Genomic DNA, 18,457 nt, shown 5'->3' with positions numbered 1-18,457 from the left:
CATCACCGACACATTCTCACAGTAATTACACACTCACTCCATCACTGACACATTCTCACAGTAATTACACACTCACTCCATCACTGACACATTCTCACAGTAATTACACACTCACTCCATCACTGACACATTCTCACAGTAATTACACACTCACTCCACCACCGACACATTCTCACAGTAATTACACACTCACTCCATCACTGACACATTCTCACAATAATTATACACTCACTCCATCACCGAGACACATTCTCGCAGTAATTACACACTCGCTCTATCACTGAGACATTCTCACAGTAATCACACACTCACTCCATCACTGAGACATTCTCACAGTAATCACACACTCACTCCATCACTGAGACATTCTCACAGTAATTACACACTCACTCCATCACTGACACATTCTCACAGTAATTACACACTCACTCCATCACTGAGACATTCTCACAGTAATTACACACTCACTCCATCACTGACACATTCTCACAGTAATTACACACTCACTCCATCACTGACACATTCTCACAGTAATTACACACTCACTCCATCACTGACACATTCTCACAGTAATTACACACTCACTCCATCACTGACACATTCTCACAGTAATTACACACTCACTCCATCACTGAGACATTCTCACAGTAATTACACACTCACTCCATCACTGACACATTCTCACAGTAATTACACACTCACTCCATCACCGACACATTCTCACAGTAATTACACACTCACTCCATCATTGACACATTCTCACAGTAATTACACACTCGCTCCATCACTGACACATTCTCACAGTAATTACACACTCACTCCATCACCGACACATTCTCACAGTAATTACACACTCACTTCATCACTGACACATTCTCACAGTAATTACACACTCACTCCATCACTGAGACATTCTCACAGTAATTACACACTCACTCCATCACTGACACATTCTCACAGTAATTACACACTCACTCCTTCACCGACACATTCTCACAGTAATTACACACTCACTCCATCACCGACACATTCTCACAGTAATTACATACTCACTCCATCACCGACACATTCTCACAGTAATTACACACTCACTCCATCAACGACACATTCAAACAGTAATTACACACTCACTCCATCACTGAGACATTCTCACAGTAATTACACACTCACTCCATCACTGACACATTCTCACAGTAATTACACACTCACTCCATCACCGAGACATTCTCACAGTAATTACACACTCACTCCATCAATGACACATTCTCACAGTAATTACACACTCACTCCATCACCGACACATTCTCACAGTAATTACACACTCACTCCATCACCGACACATTCTCACAGTAATTACACACTCACTCCATCACCGACACATTCTCACAGTAATTACACACTCACTCCATCACTGAGACACATTCTCACAGTAATTACACACTCACTCCATCATCGACACATTCAAACAGTAATTACACACTCACTCCATCACTGATACATTCTCACAGTAATTACACACTCAGTCCATCACTGACACATTCTCACAGTAATTACACACTCACTCCATCACCGACACATTCAAACAGTAATTACACACTCACTCCATCACCGACACATTCTCACAGTAATTACACACTCACTCCATCACCGACACATTCTCACAGTAATTACACACTCACTCCATCACTGACACATTCTCACAGTAATTACACACTCACTCCGTCACCGACACATTCTCACAGTAATTACACACTCACTCCATCACTGACACATTCTCACAGTAATGACACACTCACTCCATCACCGACACATTCTCACAGTAATTACACACTCACTCCATCACCGACACATTCTCACAGTAATTACACACTCACTCCATCACTGACACATTCTCACAGTAATTACACACTCACTCCATCACTGACACATTCTCACAGTAATTACACACTCACTCCATCACTGAGACATTCTCACAGTAATTACACACTCACTCCATCACTGAGACATTCTCACAGTAATTACACACTCACTCCATCACCGACACATTCTCACAGTAATTACACACTCACTCCATCACCAACACATTCTCACAGTAATTACACACTCACTCCATCACCGACACATTCTCACAGTAATTACACACTCACTCCATCACCGACACATTCTCACAGTAATTACACACTCACTCCATCACTGACAGATTCTCACAGTAATTACACACTCACTCCATCAGTGAGATATTCTCACAGTAATTACACACTCACTCCATCACTGACACATTCTCACAGTAATTACACACTCACTCCATCACTGACACATTCTCACAGTAATTACACACTCACTCCATCAGTGAGACATTCTCACAGTAATTACACACTCACTCCATCACTGACACATTTTCACAGTAATTACACACTCACTCCATCACCGACACATTCTCACAGTAATTACCCACTCACTCCATCACTGACACATTCTCACTGTAATTACACACTCACTCCATCACTGAGACATTCTCAAAGTAATTACACACTCACTCCATCACTGACACATTCTCACAGTAATTACACACTCACTCCATCACCGACACATTCTCACAGTAATTACACACTCACTCCATCACCGACACATTCTCACAGTAATTACACACTCACCCCATCACCGACACATTCTCACAGTAATTACACACTCACTCCATCACCGACACATTCTCACAGTAATTACACACTCACCCCATCACCGACATATTCTCACAGTAATTACACACTCACTCCATCACCGACACATTCTCACAGTAATTACACACTCACTCCTTCACTGACACATTCTCACAGTAATTACACACTCACTCCATCACTGACACATTCTCACAGTAATTACACACTCACTCCATCACCGACACATTCTCACAGTAATTACACACTCACTCCATCACTGACACATTCTCACAGTAATTACACACTCACTCCATCACCGACACATTCTCACAGTAATTACACACTCACTCCATCACTGACACATTCTCACAGTATTTACACACTCACTCCATCACCGAGACACATTCTCACAGTAATTACACACTCACTCCATCACCGACACATTCTCACAGTAATTACACACTCACTCCATCACTGACACATTCTCACAGTAATTACACACTCACTCCATCACTGACACATTCTCACAGTAATTACACACTCACTCCTTCGCTGACACAATCTCACAGTAATTACACACTCACTCCATCACTGACACATTCTCACAGTAATTACACACTCGCTCCATCACCGACACATTCTCACAGTAATTACACAGTCACTCCATCACTGAGACACATTCTCACAGTAATTACACACTCGCTCTATCACTGACACATTCTCACAGTAATTACACACTCACTCCATCACTGACATATTCTCACAGTAATTACACACTCACTCCATCACTGACACATTCTCACAGTAATTACACACTCACTCCATCACTGAGACACATTCTCACAGTAATTACACACTCACTCCATCACTGAGACATTCTCACAGTAATTACACACTCACTCCATCACTGACACATTCTCACAGTAATTACACACTCACTCCATCACCGACACATTCTCACAGTAATTACACACTCACTCCATCACTGACACATTCTCACAGTAATTACACACTCACTCCATCACCGACACATTCTCACAGTAATTACACACTCACTCCATCACCGACACATTCTCACAGTAATTACACACTCACTCCATCACTGAGACACATTCTCACAGTAATTACACACTCACTCCATCACCGACACATTCTCACAGTAATTACACACTCACTCCATCACCGACACATTCTCACAGTAATTACACACTCACCCCATCACCGACACATTCTCACAGTAATTACACACTCACTCCATCACCGACACATTCTCACAGTAATTACACACTCACCCCATCACCGACATATTCTCACAGTAATTACACACTCACTCCATCACCGACACATTCTCACAGTAATTACACACTCACTCCTTCACTGACACATTCTCACAGTAATTACACACTCACTCCATCACTGACACATTCTCACAGTAATTACACACTCACTCCATCACCGACACATTCTCACAGTAATTACACACTCACTCCATCACTGACACATTCTCACAGTAATTACACACTCACTCCATCACCGACACATTCTCACAGTAATTACACACTCACTCCATCACTGACACATTCTCACAGTTTTTACACACTCACTCCATCACCGAGACACATTCTCACAGTAATTACACACTCACTCCATCACCGACACATTCTCACAGTAATTACACACTCACTCCATCACTGACACATTCTCACAGTAATTACACACTCACTCCATCACTGACACATTCTCACAGTAATTACACACTCACTCCTTCGCTGACACAATCTCACAGTAATTACACACTCACTCCATCACTGACACATTCTCACAGTAATTACACACTCGCTCCATCACCGACACATTCTCACAGTAATTACACAGTCACTCCATCACTGAGACACATTCTCACAGTAATTACACACTCGCTCTATCACTGACACATTCTCACAGTAATTACACACTCACTCCATCACTGACACATTCTCACAGTAATTACACACTCACTCCATCACTGACACATTCTCACAGTAATTACACACTCACTCCATCACTGAGACACATTCTCACAGTAATTACACACTCACTCCATCACTGAGACATTCTCACAGTAATTACACACTCACTCCATCACTGAGACATTCTCACAGTAATTACACACTCACTCCATCACTGAGACATTCTCACAGTAATTACACACTCACTCCATCACCGACACAATCTCACAGTAATTACACACTCGCTCCATCACTGACACATTCTCACAGTAATTACACACTCACTCCATCACTGAGACATTCTCACAGTAATTACACACTCACTCCATCACTGAGACATTCTCACAGTAATTACACACTCACTCCATCACCGACACAATCTCACAGTAATTACACACTCACTCCATCACCGACACATTCTCACAGTAATTACACACTCACTCCATCACTGAGACATTCTCACAGTAATTACACACTCACTCCATCACTGAGACATTCTCACAGTAATTACACACTCACTCCATCACTGACACAATCTCACAGTAATTACACACTCACTCCATCACTGACACATTCTCACAGTAATTACACACTCACTCCATCACCGACACATTCTCACAGTAATTACACACTCACTCCATCACTGAGACATTCTCACAGTAATTACACACTCACTCCATCACTGAGACATTCTCACAGTAATTACACACTCACTCCATCACTGACACAATCTCACAGTAATTACACACTCACTCCATCACTGACACATTCTCACAGTAATTACACACTCACTCCATCACTGACACATTCTCACAGTAATTACACACTCACTCCATCACTGACACATTCTCACAGTAATTACACACTCACTCCATCACTGACACATTCTCACAGTAATTACACACTCACTCCATCACCGGCACATTCTCACAGTAATTACACACTCACTCCATCACCGACACATTCTCACAGTAATTACACACTCACTCCATCACTGACACATTTTCACAGTAATTGCACACTCACTCCATCACTGACACATTCTCACAGTAATTACACACTCGCTCCATCACCGACACATTCTCACAGTAATTACACACTCACTCCATCACCGAGACACATTCTCACAGTAATTACACACTCACTCCATCACTGACACATTCTCACAGTAATTACACACTCACTCCATCACCGAGACACATTCTCACAGTAATTACACACTCACTCCATCACTGACACATTCTCACACTAATTACAGACTCACTCCATCACTGACACATTCTCACAGTAATTACACACTCGCTCCATCACCGACACCTTCAGCGATTGGTGCACAAGGGCACTCAGGTCTCGTTGCACTTCCCCTTCTCCCAATTTATTGCCGTTCAGATAATAATCTGCCTTCCTGTTTTTGCCACCGAAGTTGCATTATCGTGCAGCTGCCATCATCATCATCATCAGCAGGCAGGAGATGCTCATTGTTTTGTTCGGGACCGCAGGGTGCTGAAGTGAGTGTCGTGCCAGTGACTCTGACCTCTTGCAGAATCGCTGGCCGACCAAGCCGCTTACCTCACTGTGTATCTGGCATCAGCTCTCAATTCTCTGAAACAATGGGACAATTTGCACAACTCAACATAACAATGTCCGGTTAAATCTTCACCCTTATCAGCAAGGTCCCAAATTTCCACAACCTACGAATAAATCTTGCTGATTCACCCTTCTCCCTCTTACTGTCTCAGTTAACCTTCCTTGATCCCTCACTCCTGTCCAATCAAGATGATCAGCTCCTTTTCTGTTTACTTAATCTGATTTTCATTCCCCTGTTATAAATCAATGGGTGTTGCTGAGAGATAGTTCAATAAACCGCGCAACAAGCTCACTCCCTCCCCCGACTCCAAATACCTAATCTCAATCACAATCAAAATATGCTTGCGGTTAATTATTACAACTGCAGTGAAAAGGGTTTGTGACTAAATGCTATAAAAGAGTTTCACCAGTTTCACTTAAACCCACTGCAAAATAGACAAGCTGAACCTGTCCATCCTCAGAACCTGTCCCCACCGGCACTGACTGGGAGACCACAGGTAAAATCTTGGTTATACCGTTCTACAAATTCAAACCAGATGTAAAGCATTGATACAGCAACAAATCTATAATATTACGGAATGTTCGATTGTTAGAATGTGATTGTCAGCCAGTGGCTCAGTGAATAGCACCCGCGCCTCGGAGTCAGAGATTGTGGGTTCAAGTCCCACTCCAGACACTCGAGCACAAAAATCTAGGCTGACACTCCAGTGCAGTGATGAGGGAGTGCTGCACTGTCAGAGGCGCCGACTTTCAGATGAGACGTTAAACCGAGGCCCCGTCTGCTCTCTCAGGTGGATGTAAAAGATGCCATGGTAATATATCGAAGACGAGCAGGGGAGTCATCAGCAACCTGGGGTGGAGTGATATTACAGGGCTCAGTACCCCAGGGTGGAGTGATATTACTGGGCTCAGTACCCCAGGGTGGAGTGATATTACTGGGCTCAGTACCCCAGGGTGGAGTGATATTACAGGGCTCAGTGCCCCGGGGTGGAGTGATATTACTGGGCTCAGTACCCCAGGGTGGAGTGATATTACTGGGCTCAGTACCCCAGGGTGGAGTGATATTACTGGGCTCAGTACCCCAGGGTGGAGTGATATTACTGGGCTCAGTACCCCGGGGTGGAGTGATATTACTGGGCTCAGTACCCCAGGGTGGAGTGATATTACTGGGCTCAGTACCCTGGGGTGGAGTGATATTACTGGGCTCAGTACCCCGGGGTGGAGTGATATTACTGGGCTCAGTATCCCGGGGTGGAGTGATATTACTGGGCTCAGTACCCCAGGGTGGAGTGATATTACTGGGCTCAGTACCCCGGGGTGGAGTGATATTACTGGGCTCAGTACCCCGGGGTGGAGTGATATTACTGGGCTCAGTACCCCAGGGTGGAGTGATATTACTGGGCTCAGTACCCCAGGGTGGAGTGATATTACTGGGCTCAGTATCCCGGGGTGGAGTGATATTACTGGGCTCAGTATCCCGGGGTGGAGTGATATTACTGGGCTCAGTACCCCAGGGTGGAGTGATATTACTGGGCTCAGTATCCCGGGGTGGAGTGATATTACTGGGCTCAGTACCCCAGGGTGGAGTGATATTACTGGGCTCAGTACCCCGGGGTGGAGTGATATTACTGGGCTCAGTACCCCAGGGTGGAGTGATATTACTGGGCTCAGTACCCCAGGGTGGAGTGATATTACTGGGCTCAGTACCCCGGGGTGGAGTGATATTACTGGGCTCAGTACCCCGGGGTGGAGTGATATTACTGGGCTCAGTACCCCAGGGTGGAGTGATATTACTGGGCTCAGTATCCCAGGGTGGAGTGATATTACTGGGCTCAGTACCCCAGGGTGGAGTGATATTACTGGGCTCAGTACCCCGGGGTGGAGTGATATTACTGGGCTCAGTACCCCAGGGTGGAGTGATATTACTGGGCTCAGTACCCCGGGTTAGAGGGAGGGACATTGCTTGGGATCTTTCCAGTCCACAGGCTCTTGTGTGTACGAGCTGCCGACTGGATTCAATCCCCTTGTTTCCTGCAATTACCAAAGTTCAATTTCCAGCTCAACAACAACATCATGAACTTGCATTTATATAGCGCCTTTAATGTAATAAAATGTCCCAAGACGCTTCACAGGAGTATTATCAAAAATAAATGTTGCCGAGACACATAAGGAGCTTTTAGGGCAGGTGACCAAAAGCTTGATTAAAGAGGTAGGTCTTAAGGAGCATCTGGAAGGAGGAAATAGAAGTGGAGAGGTGGAGAGACTTAGGGAGGGAATTCCAGAGCTTAGGTCCTAGGCAGCTGAAGCGAGGTTCGCCAATGGTGGAGCGATTAAAATCAAGGGTGCGCAAGAGGCCCGAATAGGCAAAGCGCAGAGATCTCTCAGGGGTTATAGGGCTGGAGGAGATTTCAAGGATATTGAGGGGGCGAGGCCGTGGAGGGATTTGAAAACAAGGATGAAAAGTTTAAAATTGAGGCGTTGCTTAACTGGGCGCCAATGTATGTCAGCGAGCACAGGGGGAGATGGGCGAACGGGACTTGGTGCGAGTTAGGACACGGGCAGCCGCGTTTTGGATGGCCTCAAGTTTACGTAGGGTGGAATGTGGGAGGCCGGCCAGGAGTACGTTGGAATAGTCGAGTCTGGAGGTAACAAAGGCATGGATGAGGGTTTCAGCCGCGGATAAGCTGAGACAGGGGCGAAGACGGGGGATGTTACGGAGGTGGAAATGAGTGGTCTTAGTGATGGAATGGATATGAGGAAGGAAGCTCAATTCGTGAGCAAATATGACAGCAAGATTGTGATCGAGTTCAATAATTCCAGATCATAACCTCGGCCCCTGTTACTTTCTCCCTTTTAATTTTTTCCACCCCTTTGTTTTGGGTCCTCCTTCTGCCCCCCCACCCCCTCCTTTCCTTTTGTTTCTCTCTCTCACCTGGCAGCTGTCCTTATCCTGCCAGTACACCTAATCTCAGCTGCCTTTTGTCTCCACGGGCCCATTACCATCTCATCTCACCTTTTATTGTCTCTTTTTCTTCTTTTGTTCGATCGCAGCTTTGCCTTCGATCTTTTTATTTTCTCTCCAGTTTTGAAGAAGGGTTTCAACCCGAAACGTCAACTCAAATTTCTCTCCACGGATGTTGCCTGACCTGCTGAGTTTTTCCAGCATTCCCTGTTGTTATTTTGGGAACAGACTTGGTCAGCCTCAGACAGTTGCCAGAGAGAGGGATGGAATCCGTGGCAAGGGAATGGAGTTTGTGGCATGAACCGAAGATACTGGCTTCGGCCTTCCCGATATTTGCTTGGAGGAAATTTCTGCTCATTCAGTGCTGGATGTCGGACAAGCAGTCTGACAGTATAGAGCGGGTGGAGGGGTCGAGAGGTGGAGGAGAGGCAGAGCTGGGTATCATCAGCGTACATGTGAAAACTCACGCTGTGTCGCCGGATGATGTCACTGAGGGGCAGCATGTAGATGAGAAATAGGAGGGGGCCAAGGATAGATCCTTGGGGGACAGTGCAGGATTGCGAAGAGAAGCCATTGCAGGTGATTCCATGGTTACGGCTGGAAAGATAGGTATGGAACCAGGCGAGTGCACTCCCATCCAACTGGATGACGGTGGAAAGGCAGTGGAGCATAATTTTGTGGTCAACCATGTCAACGGCTGCAGAAAGGACGAGAAGGGATAGATGACCTTTGTCGCAGTCAATTAGGATGTCATTTGTGACCATGGTAAGAGCAGTTTTGGTACAGTGGCGGGGCGGAAGCCTGATTGGAGGGATTCAAACAAGGAGTTCCTGGAAAGCAGGGCATGGATTTGGGAGGTGACAACATGTTCAAGCACTTTGGATAGGAAAGGGAGGTTGGAGATGGGGTGGTAGTTTGCAAGTACAGAGGAGTCAAGGGCTGTTTTTTTGAGGAGAGGGGTGATGATGGCACATTTGAAGGAAGGGGGGCAATATTGGAGTTCACACCAAGAGGGATGGATTGGGTGAGGTTCTTGGGGCTGCCAGAACTAGGGGACTGTGGCCCAGCATCAGTCAAAGGCCTTACATTGACATGGAGCAGGAGCTTCAGCCCAACCGGTCGGTGCTGGTGTTGATCCTCCACATCAACAGTCGCCGATCTAACCTATTGCAAAATCTCGACGTGGTCGCTGCTCCAATCACTAACATTCCACCGCCTCATAACTCTGGGTAAAATAGTCTCTCCTGCTCTCTGTCCTCAATCTCTTACAGTTCATCTTCCAGCTACACGGTGGCATAGTGGTTAGCACTGTTGCCTCACAGCGCCAGAGACCCGGGTTCGAATCCGGCTTCGGGTGACTGTCTGTGTGGAGTTTGCACATTCTCCCCGTGTTTGCGTGGGTTTCCTCCGGGTGCTCCGGTTTCCTCCCACAGTCCAAAGATGTGCAGGTTAGGTTGATTGGCTATGATAAATTGACCCTTAGTGTTAGGGGGATTAAAATATTTGGGGTTATGGGGATAGGGTGGGATATGTATTGGTGTAGGGGTTATGGGGATCGGGTGGGATATGTGTCAGTGCAGGCTCGATGGGCCGAAATGGCCTCTATCTGCACTGTGGGGTTTCTGTGATTTCTGTGATACACCCCCTCATTTCACACCACTCAATCACTAGAAACAACCTGTTTCTATGTAGTCTGTCCTGTAACTTTAACATTTCAAATCACCCCATAATCTCCTCTGTTCTGATGAAACAGTCCTGATTTTTCAAGTCTTTCTTTCTATTGCCTCACACCAGGCAGCATCCTGGTGAATGCGTGCTGCGCCCTCTGAATGGCCTCAACATCCTTCCTACAGTGTGGAGCCTAATACTGTACCCAGTGCTCTCACTGTAACAGTGCTCTAACTGTACCCAGTGCTCTCACTGTAACAGTGCTCTAACTATAACCAGTGCTTCCACTGTAACAGTGCTCTAAATGCACCCAGTGCTCTCACTGTAACAGTGCTCTAACTGTACCCAGTGCTCCCACTGTAACAGTGCTCTAACTGTACCCAGTGCTCTCACTGTAACAGTGCTCTAACTGTAACCAGTGCTCCCACTGTAACAGTGATCTAACTGCACCCAGTGCTCCCACTGCAACAGTGCTCTAACTGCACCCAGTGCTCCCACTGTAACAGTGCTCTAACCGCACCCTGTGCTCCCACTGTAACAGTGATCTAACTGCACCCAGTGCTCCCACTGCAACAGTGCTCTAACTGCACCCAGTGCTCCCACTGTAACAGTGCTCTAACCGCACCCTGTGCCCCTACTATAACCGTGCACTAACTGTACCCAGTGCTCCCACTGCAACAGTGCTCTAACTGCATCCAGTGCTCTCACTGTAACAGTGCTCCCACTGCAACAGTGCTCTAACTGCACCCAGTGCTCCCACTGCAACAGTGCTCTAACTGCACCCAGTGCTCCCATTGTAACAGTGCTCTAACTCCACCCAGTGCTCCCACTGTAACAGTGCTCTAACTGTACCCAGTGCTCCCACTGTAACAGTGCTCTAACTACACCCTGTGCTCCCACTGTAACAGTGCTCTAACTGCACCCAGTGCTCCCACTGTAACAGTGCTCTAACTGCACCCAGTGCTCTCACTGTAACAGTGCTCTAACTGCACCCAGTGCTCCCACTGTAGCTGTGCTCTAACTGCACCTAGTGCTCCCACTGTAACAGTGCTCCAACTGCACCCAGTGCTCTCACTGTAACAGTGCTCTAACTGCACCCAGAGCACCCACTGTAACAGTGCTCTAACTGCACCCTGTGCTCCCACTGCAACAGTGCTCTAACTGCACCCAGTGCTCCCACTATAACAGTGCTCTAACTGCAACCTGTGTTCCCACTGTAAAAGTGCTCTAACAGCACCCAGTGCTCCCACTGTAACAGTGCTCTAACTGCATCCAGTGCTCCCACTGTAACAGTGCTCTAACTATACCCAGTGCTCCCACTGTAACAGTGCTCTAACTGCACCCAGTGCTCCCACTGTAACAGTGCTCTAACTGCATCCAGTGCTCCCACTGTAACAGTGCTCTAACTATACCCAGTGCTCTCACTGTAACAGTGCTCAAACGGCACCCAGTGCTCCCACTGTAACAGTCCTCTAACTGCACCCAGTGCTCCCACTGTAACAGTCCTCTAACTGCATCCAGTGCTCCCACTGTAACAGTGCTCTAACTACACCCTGTGCTCCCACTGTAACAGTGCTCTAACTGCACCCAGTGCTCCCACTGTAACAGTGGTCTAGCTGCACCCAGTGCTCCCACTGTAACAGTGCTCTAACTGTACCCAGTGCTCCCACTGTAACAGTGCTCTAACTGCACCCAGTGCTCCCACTGCAACAGTGCTCTAACTGCACCCAGTGCTCCCACTGTAACAGTGCTCTAACTACACCCAGTGCTCCCACTGTAACAGTGCTCTAACTGTACCCAGTGCTCCCAATGTAACAGTGCTCTAACTGTACCCAGTGCTCCCAGTGCTCCCAATGTAACAGTGCTCTAACTGTACCCAGTGCTCCCACTGCAACAGTGCTCTAACTGCACCCTGTGCTCCCAATGCAACAGTGCTCTAACTACACCCAGTGCTCCCACTGTAACAGTGCTCGAACTGCACCCACTGCTCCCAATGCAACAGTGCTCTAACTGCACCCTGTGCTCCCACTGCAACAGTGCTCTAACTGCATCCAGTGCTCCCACTGTAACAGTGCTCTAACTATACCCAGTGCTCCCACTGTAACAGTGCTCTAACTGCACCCAGTGCTCCCACTGTAACAGTGCTCTAACTGCACCCAGTGCTCCCACTGTAACAGTGCTCTAACTATAACCAGTGCTCCCACTGTAACAGTGCTCTAACTGCACCCAGTGCTCCCACTGTAACAGTGCTCTAACTGCACCCAGTGCTCCCAATGTAACAGTGCTCTAACTGCACCCAGTGCTCCCACTGTAACAGTGCTCTAACTATACCCAGTGCTCCCACTGTAACAGTGCTCTAACTGTGCCCAGTGCTCCCACTGTAACAGTGCTCTAACTGCACCCTGTGCTCCCACTGTAACAGTGCTCTAACTGCACCCAGTGCTCCCAATGTAACAGTGCTCCCACTGTAACAGTGCTCTAACTGCACCCAGTGCTCTCACTGTAACAGTGCTCTAACTGTACCCAGTGCTCTCACTGTAACAGTGCTCTAACTGCACCCTGTGCTCCCACTGTAACAGTGCTCTAACTATACCCAGTGCTCCCTCTGTAACAGTGCTCTAACTGCACCCAGTGCTCCCACTGTAACAGTGCTCTAACTATACCCAGTGCTCCCACTGTAACAGTGCTGTAACTGCACCCAGTGCTCTCACTGTAACATTGCTCTAACTGCACCCAGTGCTCCCACTGTAACGGTGCTCTAACTGCACCCAGTGCTCTCACTGTAACAGTGCTCTAACTGCACCCAGTGCTCCCACTGCAACAATGCTCTAACTGCACCCAGTGCTCCCACTGTAACAGTGCTCCAACTGCACCCAGTGCTCCCACTGTAACAGTGCTTTAACTGCACCCACTGCTCCCACTGTAACAGTGCTCTAACTGTACCCAGTGCTCCCAATGTAACAGTGCTCCCACTGTAACAGTGCTCCAACTGCACCCAGTGCTCCCACTGTAACAGTGCTCTAACTATACCCAGTGCTCCCACTGTAACAGTGCTGTAACTGCACCCAGTGCTCTCACTGTAACAGTGCTCTAACTGCACCCAGTGCTCCCACTGTAACAGTGCTCCAACTACACCTAGTGCTCGCACTGTAACAGTGCTCTAACTGCACCCAGTGCTCTCACTGTAACAGTGCTCTAACTGCACCCAGTGCTCCCACTGTAACAGTGATCTAACTACACCCAGTGCTCCAACTGTAACAGTCCTCTACCTGCACCCAGTGCTCCCACTGTAACAGTGCTCTAACTGCACCCTGTGCTCCCACTGCAACAGTGCTCTAACTGCACCTTGTGCTCCCACTGCAACAGTGCTCTAACTGTACCCAGTGCTCCCACTGTAACAGTGCTCTAACTATACCCAGTTCTCCCACTGTAACAGTGCTCTAACTGCACCCAGTGCTCCCACTGTAACAGTGCTCTAACTGCACCCTGTGCTCCCACTGTAACAGTGCTCTAACTGCACCCAGTGCTCTCACTGTAACAGTGCTCTAACTGTACCCAGTGCTCTCACTGTAACAGTGCTCTAACTGCACCCTGTGCTCCCACTGTAACAGTGCTCTAACTATATCCAGTGCTCCCACTGTAACAGTGCTCTAACTGCACCCAGTGCTCTCACTGTAACAGTGCTCTAACTGCACCCAGTGCTCCCACTGTAACAGTGCTCCAACTACATCCAGTGCTCCCACTGTAACAGTGCTCTAACTGCACCCAGTGCTCTCACTGTAACAGTGCTCTCACTGCACTCAGTGGTCTCACTGTAACAGTGCCTAACTGCACCCAGTGCTCCCACTGTAACAGTGCCCTAACTACACCCAGTGCTCCCACTGAAACAGTCCTCTAACTGCACCCAGTGCTCCCACTGTAACAGTGCTCTAACTACACCCAGTGCTCCCACTGTAACAGTCCTCTAACTGCACCCAGTGCTCCCACTGTAACAGTGCTCTAACTGCACCCTGTGCTCCCACTGCAACAGTGCTCTAACTGCACCCAGTGCTCCCACTGTAACAGTGCTCTAACTATACCCAGTGCTCCCACTGCAACAGTGCTCTAACTACACCCAGTGCTCCCACTGTAACAGTGCTCTAACTATACCCAGTGCTCCCAATGTAACAGTGCTCTAACTGCACCCAGTGCTCCCACTGTAACAGAGCTCTAACTAAACCCAGTGCTCCCACTGTAACAGTGCTCTAACTGCACCCAGTGCACTCACTGTAACAGTGCTCTAACTGCACCCAGTGATCCCACTGTAACAGTGCTCCAACTACACCCAGAGCTCCCACTGTAACAGTGCTCTAACTGCACCCAGTGCTCCCAATGTAACAGTGCTCCAACTACACCCAGAGCTCCCACTGTAACAGTGCTCTACCTGCACCCTGTGCTCCCACTGTAACAGTGCTCTAACTATACCCAGTGCTCCCACTGTAACAGTGCTCTAACTGCACCCAGTGCTCCCACTGTAACAGTGCTCTAACTATACGCAGTGCTCCCACTGTAAAAGTGCTCTAACTGCACCCAGTGCTCCCACTGTAACAGTCCTCTAACTGTACCCAGTGCTCCCACTGTAACAGTGCTCTAACTGCACCCAGTGCTCCCAGTGTAACAGTGCTCTAACTGTACCCAGTGCTCCCACTGTAACAGTGCTCTAACTATACCCAGTGCTCTCACTGTAACAGTGCTCCAACGGCACCCAGTGCTCCCAGTGTAACAGTCCTCTAACTGCACCCAGTGCTCCCACTGTAACAGTCCTCTAACTGCATCCACTGCTCCCACTGTAACAGTGCTCTAACTACACCCTGTGCTCCCACTGTAACAGTGCTCTCACTGCACCCAGTGCTCCCAATGTAACAGTGCTCTAACTGCACCCACTGCTCCCACTGTAACAGTGCTCTAACTGCACCCAGTGCTCCCACTGTAACAGTGCTCTAACTGCACCCAGTGCTCTCACTGTAACAGTGCTCGAACTGCACCAAGTGCTCCCACTGTAACAGTGCTCCAACTACACCCAGTGCTCCCACTGTAACAGTGCTCTAACTGCACCCAGTGCTCTCACTGTAACAGTGCTCTAACTGCTCCCAGTGCTCTCACTGTAACAGTGCCCTAACTGCACCCAGTGCTCCCACTGTAACAGTGCTCTAACTACACCCAGTGCTCCCACTGTAACAGTCCTGTTACTGCACCCAGTGCTCCCACTGTAACAGTGCTCTAACTGCACCCACTGATCCCACTGTAACAGTCCTCTAACTGCACCCAGTGCTCCCACTGTAACTGTGCTCTAACTGCACCCTGTGCTCCCACTGCAACAGTGCTGTAACTGCACCCAGTGCTCCCACTGTAACAGTGCTCTAACTATACCCAGTGCTCCCACTGTAACATTGCTCTAACTGCGCCCAGTGCTCCCACTGTAACAGTGATCTAACTGCACCCTGTGCTCCCACTGTAACAGTGCTCTAACTATACCCAGTGCTCCCTCTGTAACAGTGCTCTAACTGCACCCAGTGCTCCCACTGTAACAGTGCTCTAACTATACCCAGTGCTCCCACTGTAACAGTGCTGTAACTGCACCCAGTGCTCTCACTGTAACATTGCTCTAACTGCACCCAGTGCTCCCACTGTAACGGTGCTCTAACTGCACCCAGTGCTCTCACTGTAACAGTGCTCTAACTGCACCCAGTGCTCCCACTGCAACAATGCTCTAACTGCACCCAGTGCTCCCACTGTAACAGTGCTCCAACTGCACCCAGTGCTCCCACTGTAACAGTGCTTTAACTGCACCCACTGCTCCCACTGTAACAGTGCTCTAACTGTACCCAGTGCTCCCAATGTAACAGTGCTCCCACTGTAACAGTGCTCCAACTGCACCCAGTGCTCCCACTGTAACAGTGCTCTAACTATACCCAGTGCTCCCACTGTAACAGTGCTGTAACTGCACCCAGTGCTCTCACTGTAACAGTGCTCTAACTGCACCCAGTGCTCCCACTGTAACAGTGCTCCAACTACACCTAGTGCTCGCACTGTAACAGTGCTCTAACTGCACCCAGTGCTCTCACTGTAACAGTGCTCTAACTGCACCCAGTGCTCCCACTGTAACAGTGATCTAACTACACCCAGTGCTCCAACTGTAACAGTCCTCTACCTGCACCCAGTGCTCCCACTGTAACAGTGCTCTAACTGCACCCTGTGCTCCCACTGCAACAGTGCTCTAACTGCACCTTGTGCTCCCACTGCAACAGTGCTCTAACTGTACCCAGTGCTCCCACTGTAACAGTGCTCTAACTATACCCAGTTCTCCCACTGTAACAGTGCTCTAACTGCACCCAGTGCTCCCACTGTAACAGTGCTCTAACTGCACCCTGTGCTCCCACTGTAACAGTGCTCTAACTGCACCCAGTGCTCTCACTGTAACAGTGCTCTAACTGTACCCAGTGCTCTCACTGTAACAGTGCTCTAACTGCACCCTGTGCTCCCACTGTAACAGTGCTCTAACTATATCCAGTGCTCCCACTGTAACAGTGCTCTAACTGCACCCAGTGCTCTCACTGTAACAGTGCTCTAACTGCACCCAGTGCTCCCACTGTAACAGTGCTCCAACTACATCCAGTGCTCCCACTGTAACAGTGCTCTAACTGCACCCAGTGCTCTCACTGTAACAGTGCTCTCACTGCACTCAGTGGTCTCACTGTAACAGTGCCTAACTGCACCCAGTGCTCCCACTGTAACAGTGCCCTAACTACACCCAGTGCTCCCACTGAAACAGTCCTCTAACTGCACCCAGTGCTCCCACTGTAACAGTGCTCTAACTACACCCAGTGCTCCCACTGTAACAGTCCTCTAACTGCACCCAGTGCTCCCACTGTAACAGTGCTCTAACTGCACCCTGTGCTCCCACTGCAACAGTGCTCTAACTGCACCCAGTGCTCCCACTGTAACAGTGCTCTAACTATACCCAGTGCTCCCACTGCAACAGTGCTCTAACTACACCCAGTGCTCCCACTGTAACAGTGCTCTAACTATACCCAGTGCTCCCAATGTAACAGTGCTCTAACTGCACCCAGTGCTCCCACTGTAACAGAGCTCTAACTAAACCCAGTGCTCCCACTGTAACAGTGCTCTAACTGCACCCAGTGCACTCACTGTAACAGTGCTCTAACTGCACCCAGTGATCCCACTGTAACAGTGCTCCAACTACACCCAGAGCTCCCACTGTAACAGTGCTCTAACTGCACCCAGTGCTCCCAATGTAACAGTGCTCCAACTACACCCAGAGCTCCCACTGTAACAGTGCTCTACCTGCACCCTGTGCTCCCACTGTAACAGTGCTCTAACTATACCCAGTGCTCCCACTGTAACAGTGCTCTAACTGCACCCAGTGCTCCCACTGTAACAGTGCTCTAACTATACGCAGTGCTCCCACTGTAAAAGTGCTCTAACTGCACCCAGTGCTCCCACTGTAACAGTCCTCTAACTGTACCCAGTGCTCCCACTGTAACAGTGCTCTAACTGCACCCAGTGCTCCCAGTGTAACAGTGCTCTAACTGTAC

General features: G+C 48.4%; 1 protein-coding gene across 1 annotated transcript in view; it reads left to right on the top strand.

Moving 5' to 3' along the window:
- The first annotated feature begins 6,623 nt into the window (after positions 1–6,623).
- The window catches only part of LOC147105457 (chloride anion exchanger-like), a 152,403-nt gene continuing 140,569 nt past the window's right edge, over positions 6,624–18,457 (top strand). Inside the window, exon 1 of the mRNA XM_086009823.1 lies at positions 6,624–6,729. The gene's annotated coding sequence lies outside the window, so the exon portion shown is untranslated. The remainder of the gene's footprint in view (positions 6,730–18,457) is intronic.

This window comes from Somniosus microcephalus, chromosome 17 (assembly GCF_052327205.1).
Source record: "Somniosus microcephalus isolate GS21.2 chromosome 17, FLI_Smic_1.0, whole genome shotgun sequence".
Classification (NCBI taxonomy): Eukaryota; Metazoa; Chordata; class Chondrichthyes; order Squaliformes; family Somniosidae; genus Somniosus; species Somniosus microcephalus.
Note: the sequence above shows the minus strand (reverse complement) of the source record. Positions and strands in the feature narration are given on the sequence as shown.